Source organism: Pleurodeles waltl, chromosome 6 (genome assembly GCF_031143425.1).
Source record: "Pleurodeles waltl isolate 20211129_DDA chromosome 6, aPleWal1.hap1.20221129, whole genome shotgun sequence".
Taxonomy (NCBI): Eukaryota; Metazoa; Chordata; class Amphibia; order Caudata; family Salamandridae; genus Pleurodeles; species Pleurodeles waltl.
This window is the reverse complement of record NC_090445.1, coordinates 1,691,004,635-1,691,017,637: the sequence shown is the minus strand read 5'-3', so window position 1 is coordinate 1,691,017,637 and position 13,003 is coordinate 1,691,004,635.

Sequence of the window (13,003 nt, the reverse complement as noted above, 5' to 3'; positions counted from 1 at the left end):
CCCATTAATTCAAGTTATAGAACTGCTCCTCCTCCATAGTTAATGCACTTCACACATGGCCAAGAAGCTCCAGAGTGAAAGGCATGGCTCCTGCTATAAAAGATCCGCAGGAACTCATCAGCGATACATGAACAGGCAAACATGGCCGCGCGACACTTCCATTGTAATGACTGTGGCCATATGCTAGTTTTATAAAAATGAATTGGTTTAGGGAACTAGGATAGAAATGTTTATGGTGCTTGAAATATCACTTGCGGATTATTTAAGTAATAACTCTGCCCAGAAACAGTCATGATATTCAATTATAGTTACTTAATGGCGCGATTCGTCTATCTCACAGACGTGGAACCATCACAAGCGCATATGGGCATATCTAGCAGGCCATTTGCCGGCTAAGTACTTATTTTAGGATTTTCGTAGAAGGATGCAGGCCGCATTCCTTCTGCATGAGAGAGCTTTGAAAGAAGAGGTGTATAAGGTTGATGCCAGTGAGCGATTTAGGACGTTTCTCGGTGGGTGCCTTTTCTAGAACTGTAGGTGAGGGAAATGTGAGGGCAATGTGGACACCTGTGGTAGCTTTACCATAGTCCATGAGCAACGCTTAGGGAATACTCCAAGCTATAAGTTTCGAGGAAGAGGTCTGTTTCCCAGATGCAGCTCCTCCACTAGGGTCGAGGAGCGTCACCCCCCACCCCCAGCAGCAGCAGATGCAAACCTTTTACCAAAAAACTATAATAAACAATGTTTATTATTGCTTTTTGGTGAAAGGGGCGGGGTCACAGGCTGTGACGAGCAGTCTCGGGCTGGCCAAACACACATGCGCAGTAGGCTCTCGGCTGGAGAGAGCAGGCACAGGCTCCCAGTCTGTGTGGAAGGGCCCTGCCTGGGCACTCCCAGCCAATCCTTATGCTGCTCTGAGCAGCGTCAGGATTGGCCGCAGGGCAGGCTGGGAGCCTGTGCCTGCTGCCTGTCTGCATAGGAGAGGAGCAGCGCGGTGGTGACAGCAGCAGCGGCGACTATTCAGGTAATTTATTTTTATTATTAATCCCCCCCACCTTATACCAGCGTGCAGTCCACCCCGCCCCCCTTTAGCACCGCGAGCCGCTCCTGCTGTTTTCACACCTCTATGCAATTTTTAAATATTTTCAGCATAGTACTTGTTGCCGGTCCCTAAAGTACACCCTGGATCACTGATGTCTACAATTGTCATTGCTTCTTCCAATATCAGGAACGGAGATGCTCATTCTCACATGCGCATCCCCACCTTTTATGGGGCAGGGCCACAAAAATTCACCTAAAATCAAAACGGAGGGATTCAAACATAAGACAAAATTTGCCAGCGTCTTGCTGAAAAATTATTCCCACATAGAAAATGGAAAAATAATCAATTTTTTATTTTAAAAAATGATTTGCAACAATACAGCTGTGTTTTTTAGATAAACGAACTGATTTTTTAAAACAAAAAATGATTTGTGACAATTCAAAATAATTATGAAGAAAGACAGAACGGTTGCAAATACATTTAAAATAAATAGGTGATTTGTTATTTGTAAATCTATAGTTAGCAGTGGCGCATGTAAACATGTTTTCTAACTTTTCAATGTTATTTGTAATTGGTGAAAGATGGCCACCTTTAGCCCTAAGGGGCCAAATAATCTGTCGGCCAGGATGCATCGCATTGCTGGGTTTGCACAATGGCTGCCACGAGATCTGTCCAATTACTGTATCAGGCCACGTAGCGCCTTTAGGCTGGCGCAAAGACTCCGAAAAGTCTCGCCTCATCAACATCCGAGGATTCGGTCTGAGAGTCCTTGCCAAGGACCACAGACCTCCATCACTGAAGTCACAAAGTAGCAGCATGGCAAGGGAGGGGAGCTTTGCCAAGAAAAGTGGCGCTTTGCAGAAGGGACACTGGGAGATTGAAAGGTTTGCTGTCCCAATATCCAAGGCTGTCAAGCTTTGCCAAGCATGTAGCAAAGATGCTAGAGAAGCAATGCTTTACACAAGCTGTGTGGGAGGCTACTTTGGTAGGTTGCACTTAGCATTGGACTTGCATAGAGAGCAACTCTGGTTTAAAGAATAGGTATTTCTGGATGCGCCCCCATCTCCCCCTAATCTAACTCTCGGCTCACACTGTTAAATCAGCACGTATCAGACAGTCCTTACTATACACATCTGGCACCTTTGTATATACAATATTGGGTTTCATCAGATATCCAACAGCGTGCTCTACACAACTCAACCGCTGGTTATCATTCCAGCTTCACCACTAAATGACCACACTCAAACTGCACATGCTGGGCACAACACACTCGTCCACCATCGGGGGCTTAACAAAGTGCCAAAGTTCTATCTTTTGCAAAGCACAGACAAATTATTAGTACTGCCGTGCATCACATCGACATACAATCGACATACGCACTAGAAACATGTGACATGTGAACATAACACACTATCAAATGAACAATATTGCATCATATGTCCCTAGCATGAAATATTGATGCCTATGTAGAAGCACTGGTATGGTCAAAAAATAACATAGCCTCAATATTGTCTTATAAAAATACAGTGACCTAAATAGGCCAATTTGACATCACCACCTGCACGTTACCTTTACTTTGCAGGCTTTTCATCGGAAGTCATTATATTGCTTAAGTTACCCCAGTGTAAGTCTACACTTATATATGTATATATTGTTAAGGTTTTGTTTATTTAATCTGCAATTGTGTTTTAAATTAATTAAAATTAAAATTAAATAATAACTAAGATAAAACACATTAATTTTCTATAACTTAATTCAAGGTAAATAATGTAAAGTGATAACAACAGGATTATTTAATATTTATGATTGTAAATTAATTTATGTATTTTGAAAGTATTTTATAAGTGGTATGCTATTTTAAGTTTTACACTTTTTTAGTTGTCGCAAAGGTTTTTTTAGGATTTGGGTTAGCTAGGATTGAAGAGTAGCTAGAACTCTTTAGGGTTTATGAATGGGCAGTGTATAGGGGTGGGTAGCTGTTGTAAAGTTTAGAGATGGGTTGAGTATTCGGTCATAAGTAATTGTTTACGGTTTAGCGATAAGTAGTGTATACGGTTAGTAAGGAGTTTTACATTTCAGGTTTGGTTAGTGCATAGGGTAGTAAGTATTTTTTTGGTTCAGGGAAAAGCAGTGTATCGGAGTAGTAAGGAGATTTTACGATTTTGCAATGGCTATTAAGGGGTAGTTAGTGTTTTTCAGGTTTCAGAGATGTGTAATGCATAGGTGTAGTATGAACTTTTTTGGGTTCAGGAATAGGTAGTGTTTAGACGTAGTAAGGACTTTTAAGGTTCAGGGATTCTTAGGCCCATATTTATACTTTTTGACGCTAAACTGCGCTAACGCAGTTTAGCGTCAAAAAATTTTGCGCCGTCTAACGCCATTCTGAAGCGCCATGCGGGCGCCGTATTTATGGAATGGCGTTAGACGGCGCAATCAGACCGGCGCTGCCTGGTTTGCGTGGGAAAAAAACACGTAGACCAGACAGCGCCGGCGTAGGGGGAAAATGGCGTATGGGCGTCTTAAAATGGGGCAAGTCAGGTTACGTCGAAAAAATCGTCGTAACCCGACTTGCGCCATTTTTTTTCGACGCCCATCCCCCATCAACATGACTCCTATCATTGTAAAGATAGGAGTCATGCCCCCTTGCCCAATGGCCATGCCCAGGGGACTTCTGTCCCCTGGGCATGGTCATTGGGCATAGTGGCATGTAGGGGGGCACAAATCAGGCCCCCCTATGCCACAAAAAATTAAAAAACAAATACTTACCTGAACTTACCTTAATGTCCATGGGATGGGTCCCTCCGTCCTTGGGTGTCCTCCTGGGGTGGGCAAGGGTGGCAGGGGGGGTCCCTGGGGGCAGGGGAGGGCACTCTGGGCTCATTTTGAGCCCACTTGTCCCTTAACGCCATGCCTGACCCAGGCATTAAAAAGCGGCGCAAATGCGCCGTTTTTAGCCACGCCCACTCCCGGGCGTCTCTTTTGCCCGGGAGTATAAATACCACGTAAAGGCCTGGGAGTCATTTTTTAAGACGGGAACGCCTCCCTTGCATATCATTAACGCAAGGAAGGGGTTCACGCTAAAAAATGACGCACATTCCGGGAACTTTGGCGCTAGACGCCTCTAACGCCATAGTATAAATATGGCGTTAGTTGGCGTTAGTTTAGCGTCGAATTTGCGTCGAAAAAAATGGCGCAAATTCGGCGCAAACGGAGTATAAATACGGGCCTTAGTATTTCGAGGTAATAAGTACGTTTTAGGGTTCTAGGATAGGTACTGTATGGGGTAGTAAGGAGTTTTAGGGTTAGGATGAGTAGTGTGTATGGGTAGTAAGGAATTTCTAGGGGTCTGGCTTGGTAAGTGAATGGGGTAGAAAGGACTTTTAAGGTTCAGGTATGGTAGTGCATAAGAGGAGTAACGGTTTTAGGATTAAAGGATTGGTAGGGTATAGGGACGGTAAGGGACATTAAGTATTTTTTCTAGTTCAGAGATGGGTAGTGTAAAGAAGTAGTACTGGGTTTTTAGGATTCAGAGATGTGTAGTGTTAAGGGATAGTAAGTAGACTTTAATGTTCAGGTATGGCTAGTGTTCTGATGCAATAAGGGATTTTTAGGTTTCAGAGATGGGTAGTAATGAGGGGGAGTAAGTGTTTTTTAGCTATAAGAATGGGTAGTATGTAGGGGGAGTACAAAGTATGGGTAGTGTTTGGAATCATAATGGCTTTTGAGGCTACAAGGATAGATACTGTTTAGGAGAAGTAAGGGCTTTTTAGGGTTCAGTGATGGTTAGTGTAGTTTGGTAGTGAGTAGTTTCAGGGTTCAGAAATGCATAATCTATAGAGTTAGGAAGGGATTTTAGGGTTCAGGGGTGAGTATTGTATGGGGTTGTAAGGAAATTTAGGGTTTTGGGAGAGGATTTTAGAGTTCCGGGATATGTAGTGCATAGTGGTATTAAGGAGTTGTTAAGGTTCAGGACTGGAGAGTGTTTAGTGGTAGTAAGGGGCTCTAGGGTACAGAGAAGGGTAATGATTAGGGGTAGTATGCCACTTTTAGGGTTCAGGGATGGGTAGTGTTTAGAGCTAATAGTAAGACATTTTAGGGTTCAAGGATGGGCAACAGATAGCAGTTCTATAAAGTTTTAGGGTTCAGGAATGCATAGTCTATAGGGTTAGGAAGGGATTTTAGTGTGCAAGGATGAGTAGTGTATAGGGGAAGTAAAAACGTTTTTAGGGGTTCAGGGATGGGTAGTACTTAGCAGTAGTAAGGAGTTTTAGTGTTCAGGGACAGGTAGTCTATATGGGTTTTAAGGAGTTATAAGGTTTAGGGATAGGTAGTGCATAGTTGTCTTAAGGAGATATTAGGAGTCAGGTTTGGGGTAGTAAGGGGTTTTAGGGTTCAGGGATAGATAAATAGAGTTTAGGAATAGTAAGGTGTTATTATGATTCATGGGTCCATAAATTAACATTAAATGATAGTTAGAATTAAATTACATTTGCTTCGGTTAAAATTTTATTACTTTTCATTTGAATAGTGTCCTCGGTGCTGCTTTATTTTCCCTGGCTTACATCCGTTGGTCCTCTTGCTGGCCCGAGAGAGGATGCTCCATGGCTTCCTAGCGGAGGCTAGTTCAGCATCCCGCGCAGAGGCAGGCGCGTGGAATTCACAGCAGCGAGAAGAGCTGAGCAGTTTCCTTCCAGCGGCGAGAGAATGGTCCATAACTCATGGGAAGCGCAGCATCAAGTATTGATGAAGGTCGTGTCATCACATGCAGCAGTACCGGGGCCTCGCCGCGCTCGATCGCAGAACATATTTATTGATACCCCGCATCAGTCAATGCATAACTTATTTAGAGTTTCTTTCACCGTTGGAATACATTTGGCACTGAACCGGCAGAAAACGAGGCTTGTACACTCGGTCCAAGTGCGGGATGCAGAATGACGAGGGAGGAAAACATTTTGACTCCGCAAGCGCAGCGCGCAGCAGTTTCGGGTACAGCTGCCCAGGCTTCGGGGGCGCACAAGCCTCCGCAGCTACACAGCCGCTCCTTCCTGCCAGTTTCTGCAGGAGAGCCGCGAACACGGGGCCAGATGTTCGGCAAGTGCTGAGCACAGATAATCTTTAAAATGCTTACTTTAGTGAAACAAGGTCCCCGCCAGAGAACTACAACTTGTATTTGCCTATGCCTATATTTAGGTTACACAGATGTTTCTATAGGGATGTGAATCTACATCTGGCACTGAGTAACAGAAATGATGAGAGCGTGTAGGTGGCTTTTGTACAGCGTGAATCTCGCCAAGGCAGGCAAGCATTGTACAGCATCAAAGGCCACGATGCAGACAGGACGTGGGCCGAGAGGTAGGCGGGCTGTGGACCTTTAATGCATCAGGCTGTAGGATTGTCTGAAGAGCTGCGTCTCCGCCTCTTTCCGGAATCGGAGAAGGATAGGGGCCATCATAGTGGTTCCAGCAATGCTGATGAAATAGCAAGGTCTTCAATTATTTTTAGGGAGCAGAGAAAATTTGTAATAATCCTCCAAGGACAGATTCACAGAATTCCAGAGGCTGTGGGCCTGTGTGACTGACCACCCCCTTCCTTTTCCTTCGGGTACATGGTTCCTACACTGCAAATGAAGAGATAAGGAGAGCATTTGTCCTTAAGAAAAAAGAGTGGTACATCATCCCTGGCATGGCGGAGCACAGACAATCTCTTACATTGGACTTTGGTGACCACTGAGGGGCATTGCAGTGGCCTCAAGAGAGGAGTGGAGAGATCTGATGTCATGGCTTCGGTGGTCACAGGAGGAGCAGACATACAAAGGGCAAAGAAGCCAACACACACACAAAGAAGTGGTTTTCACTGTGGTGGTGCATGGGCCAACAGTTCCATAAGATGAGCTAAAGCAGAAAAAAGCAGAAATCATCCACAACAACGTAAAGCTGTGGTCAAAAGCAGTGGGTCAAAAATGTGCCGACTGAAGAAGCATTATTTTTGAAGTCAGCATGAAAGTGTGATGAAAGACATCACCTTTAGGCTCAGCCCAGTTGCCATACCTAGCAAGGAAAGAGAATCCTCCCAGTCATACAAATATCAACATAAGAATAAAGCAAGGTCGTTAGAAATAAAGTTTGTTTTTTGCATGCTGGCACATTCAGGAGTCTCCTTGCCCCATTCTTTTAATGGTCTATAATACTTATTGAGCTGAAATACGAAAATGTGCATACATTACATCAATAATTGCATACATTTCTGAATCTGTTCTATTGTTTGGGAATTTCTACTGGTCTTAACAATTCCAAGATTAAATAATTTTCCCTTTCACAATATAAAAATGTGATTTCAGATCCGTTGTCACACTTTGGGTGGACATCTCAGAAGTCTGAACCCGTGAGCGTAATAAGAGATGACCAACATTTCACATGGCATCTGGAATTGTGGAAGCTTTGACTGGACCCTGTGGTTCTAATCTCACTGACAATACAAACACTGGGCACGTGTGACTGAGTACTGAGACATAAAGGAATTGCTGCAGGTAAACATGGGGCTTACACCCTTGGTTGTCAGAATAAGCTATCCCACCTTTCATTAAATATGCTTTTAAATTTGGAAAATCTAAGACTGAACAAAGGACCTTGTCTTTATAGTTCAGGTATGAGAGAAAGAGACAAGTCATGAGGCTGCCTAATGAGAATTATGATGACTGAGTTGCATGTCTGTATATCTGCATGTGCTCTTTCTATAGCACATGTCTAGCCAAAAGGCAGCACAGCAATCTGCATTGTCAAAAGCAAGCTTAAACTCAGCAATTAGTCGGTGAGGAAGCTGAGTTGTGGACGGTTACAGCACCGGGATGTAGTGTTCTTTAAAGATGTGAGTCTTCAGCTCTTTCCTAAATTGGAGCAGCGGTGGGGTGGATCTGATGGATACGGGGATGCTGTTCTAGATCCTGGGTGAAGAGATGAAAAAGGTCAGTAGTCTTGTTTCTTCTTCTATTGCACTGGTTGTGATAGCTTTACACTAGGTGGTGGCTGTGATGGCTTTGTAGATGATGCAGCTGTTTTTGAAGATGCTATGGGCTGGCAATGCGAGCCATGGAGCGTGATCAATATGGGGGTGATGTGATCGTATTTCTTAAGGTCCTGAAGGACACGTGCTGACGCATGTAGGATGCTCCTAAAAGTAAACACTTTTGACTTATGACCGTGGGTTCACTATTCATCCTATCACCCAAGAGCTTTGAGCGAAAACTTCCCTGTGGGTACATTCCAGTTTGGGGTAGCTACATGGGAAATTGTTCAGAAACTCAAACATTTGTCAAACTGTCCCTACTTCTTCAAAATTGTCTTGTGCAATGAACTTACCCCAAAGAGTTTATCAACAGACCCTCTAAGAGAGCACTCAATACACCTCATTCTGCCCTTCTGTGGACACACCCTAAAGAAAAAAATTGGAAAGATTCCCTGTCATTATGAATTTTGATCCTTTGGCTACTAAAATCCATCAGAAGTTTGATTAAAGACTGGAATTTGCTTCAGGATGGATCAACCTCTATGCCCTGGACCCATTTTGCCTCCCGACAAGCTTCTAGTCTGGGGGATAAGCTTGTGCAAGGATCAGATGTGAGCCCAAAAGCCACCAAGTGGCCTCTAAGAAGCTAAGCACTATTATTCTTGCAGTGGTTGCAGTGTGTGTAAGCCTTCAGGGCCACCCTACCATGTGATACCAAATAATGGACCTATCTGTGCCAAAACAAAATGAGTAATTGTACTTCATTCCATGTTATCGAGAGACTGAAATGCCTCTGTGGTTTGTTCTGCATAAGGATCAACATGAGAAGGTGAAACTAAGAATGCAAGAACAAATAAGCACTTTCAGGACTGGAAGACTTACAGCTAAACTGGTACAACCCTTTAAAGAAGCATATATTTGCCACCCGAACTTCAAATGGACTGAACTGGAATGTCTTGGCCAGAGATTTGAGTAAGGGATGGAGGCTGTGATCAAGAAGGAAGCTTGGTGGATTTCTTCCAAGCAGATTGACAAATTAGGATTGGATGAGTTAGTTTAGAATGTGCAAGTACTTCTATGATTAATTGTCCTGTGGCTAGTTCCACCAGTTTGATTACGTGTAGTGTGGGAGTAGACTTCTACACTCACAGCTGTTGCTGCACTTGGTTGTTAGTTGGTACATGATTAGTATACCCCCAATTATACAAATCATATTCATCCCAGGTAGGGGTGTCTTCTGATTATTTAAATAATTCAAAACGTGGGCATCTTACTTCCAAGATGACGCAAGCAAATATGACCATCTAGTGTTCTATTCACGATATTTAAAATTGAGATTAGACAGCCCCCTTGTTGTTTTGGGGTTTATTCTGAAGCATCAGTATGAGCACCAATGTTTCAAAAAACGTCTTCTATCACTGTTTTTTCAAAGATTGTTGAGTTTTATGCACACATGAGGGTGTTTTTGGACCAAGTGTTTCCGGGTGCAACCACAGTGGTTTTTGCATACCTTCAAGATGGCGCGTACAAGGCAGCATCCCAATGTTTCACCTGTGCAGCCAGAACAAGGTGAAAGGGAGGGGAGTAAAGCTTGTCTGCTGGTGCCGGTGTTGTTTGTGCACCCAGGCAATGAAGCCTGTCTCCTGACACTGAAGGTAAGTGGCCCCTAGTTTCGCCTACCTATTGATTAAAGAAACATTAGCAGGGTTCAAAGTTTGAGATATCCTACGGGTGTTGGCTGCTTCTGTAGCATGGTATGCATTTTTGCATTGTCCTCTATCCCAATTTTGTTTTCAAATAGGGCACTGTAAGTAGACAGGTGCGTCTTCTCCATGCTGGTGTGCACATATTTTTAGACAAATAGATGTAACTTATGCTTTCTCCCTGTGAGAAAGTAGCCTCTTTCTAGCATGGTTAGCCCTATTTTTGGCCTGTTTGTCAGTGTGTTTTTACTGTGTAACTGGGATCCTGCTAGTCAGGATCCCAGTGCTCATAGTTTGTGGACCACATGTCAGTATGATTTACTGTGTTGTCAGTATGTATGAGTGTGTCACTGGAGTCCTGCTAATCAGAACTCCAGGGCTTATGCTCTCCCTCGTTCCAAATTTGTACTTACATACTGATAACCCAGGATTCCACTCCAAATTGGTATAATGGACCTTCTTTATAAGTCCCTAGTATATGGTACCTAGGTACCCAGGGCATTGGGGTTCCAGGAGATCCTTATGGGCTGCAGCATTTCTTTTGCCACCCACAAAGAGCTCATACAAATACTTCTTCAGGACTGCCATTGCAGCCTGAGTGAAATTGTGTAAGCACTATTTCAGAGCCATATTCACTGCACCAGGTCACTTATAAGTCACCTATATATCTAACCTTCCGACTCTGAAGGTTAGGTGCATAGTACCTGTGTGTGAGGGCACCCCTGCACTAGCAGAGGTGCCCCCGTGTCGTCCAGGCCCATTTTCCCGGACTTCATGGGTGCAGGGACGCCATTATAAGTGTGCACTACATATAGGTTAATACATATATGTAGCTTCACAATGGTAACCCTGAATATGCCCATGTAAGGTGTCTAAGAACTGGAAATTGTACCTCCATACTGATTCTGGTATTGGGGAGTCAATTCCATGCACCCTGGGGGGTCCACCATGGACCCCCAGTACTTCCAAACCAGCTCTCTGAGGTTTTCACTGCAGCCCCAGCTGCTGCCACCTCACAGACAGGCTTCTCCCCTCCTGGGGCTTGAGCAGCTCAATCCCAGGAAGGCAGAACAATGCATTTCCTCTCCCTTTGGAAACAGGTGTTACAGGCATGGGAGTGGTATCCTCCCAGAGCCTCTGGAAATGCTTTGAAGGTCACAGATGATGCCCTCCTTACATAACCCAGTCTACACTGGTTCAGGGACCCCCAGTCCCTGCGCTGGCATGAAACTCGACAAAGGAAAGGGGAGTGACCACTCCCCTGTCCATCACCACCGTACGAGTGGTGCCCAGAGCTCCCCCAGAGTGTTCCTGGGTTCTGTCATCTTGTTTTCAGGATGGTCAGGGAACTCTGGGAGCATTTGAGTGGCCAGTGCCAGCAGGTGACCTCAGAGACCCCTCCTGATAGGTCCATACCTGGTTAGGTAACCAATCCCCCTCTGAGAGCTATTTAGGGTCTCTCCTGTGGGTGTTTCCTTAGATTAGCATTGCAATGCTCCAGCAGGGATCCTCTGCATCCTTTACTTCATCTTCTAGCAATGGACCAACTGCTGACTGCTCCAGGAACTCTACAAAACTGCAACAAAGAAGCAAAGATGAATTCTGCGACCTTGTAACTTCAGCTCCTGCCAGCAACAGTTTCCAGGTTGTGCACACTCTGAGGACTGCCTGTCTTCATCCTGCACCAGAAGAACCGAAGGAATCTCCTGTGGAGTGACAGAGTCACTTCCCTGCTTCAGCAGGCACCTCTCTGCAGCGGCGACCAGTACTCTGGGTCCCCTCTCCTGATGACGAGCTTAGATCCTGGAACACAGGTGGTGAACTAAAGTGACCCTGACTGTCTAAAGATCCAGCTGTCCAAATTTGGTAGAGGTAAGAGCTTGCCTCCCCGTGCCAGACAGTACCTCTGTGCACCATGTTATTGCAGCTCCTAGGGCTTCTGTGTGCTTTTCCAAGAATTCCTTTGTGCACAGCCTAGCCCAGGTCCCCAGCACTCTATCCTGTGATGCTCAGCTCCCTGAATTGTTCTGCGGCAGTGTGGGATCCCTTTGTGTTGTGCTGCGATGACCACCATTTGCAACTCCTTTGTTCCCAAGCTGTGGGACTCCTGTGCATGCTGCCTGGTCTTCTGAGGGCTCTCTGAGTTGCTGAGAGTCCCCTGTGTCTCCCCCTCCTGGGTGTGGTTGATCTGGTCCTTCGTGGGCCCGGGAAGCACAATTTTTTCATGAAATACGGGTTTTGCATTTACCAAGGCTTGTTGGTGGAATCCAGTGCTGCAAACCAGACTTCATTTATCCAACCCGTTGTGGGACATCTTCTGCACGAACCAGGAACCCACATCTATCTTCTTTGGTGCAATACTGACTTTGTCTTCTCACCGGTGGTTCTTCTTTTGCACCTTCATCCGGGTTAGCAGGGGCTCCTGTCTCCCTGGACTCTTCAGTGCTTGGACTTGGTCCCCTTCTTCCACAGGTCTTCAAGTCCAGGAATCCATCATTGGTGTCTTGCAGTGTCTTCTGGTTCTTGCACCGTCTTCTACCACAACTTTTAGTGTGTTTTAGGAAACTTGCTGTGTTTTACTCCTGCTTTCCTCAGCTCTGAGGTGGGGTATTTTACTTACCTTAGGTGTTTTCGTACACTCCCAACGCCCCTCTACACACTACACTTGCCTAGGTGGACAACCAAATTTCACATTCCACTATTTTAGTATATGGTTTGTGTTCCCCCTAGGCCCATTGCAACCTATGGTAATTTTCACTATTTGCAGTATTTTCTGACAGTTTACTTACCAGTTTGGGTACTAGTGTATATATTATGTAATTTACTTACCTCCCAAGTGAGTAGAGTCTCCAAAGTATTTTTGGCCTTGTGGCACTAAAATAAAGCACCTTTATTTTTGGTAACACCGAGTATTGTCTTTCATGTATGTGAGTACTGTGTAACTACAGTGGTATTACAGGAGCTTTGCATGTCTCCTAGTTCAGCCTTGGCTGCTCTGCCAACAGCTATCCTACCTCTAGAGAGTCTGACTTTTAGACACTGACTACATTTCACTAATAATGGATAACTGGACCTGGTATAAGGTGTAAGTACCTTAGGGACCCACTACAAACCAGGCCAGCCTCCTACATTGGTGGTGCAGCAGTGGGTTAAGTATTTGCAATTGCCTTATCACTCTGTCACCGTTGCTTTCCACAGGATAGTGTACTCTGTACTTAGAGCTGTACATAGATATACCTAGTGGTTTCACTTGCAT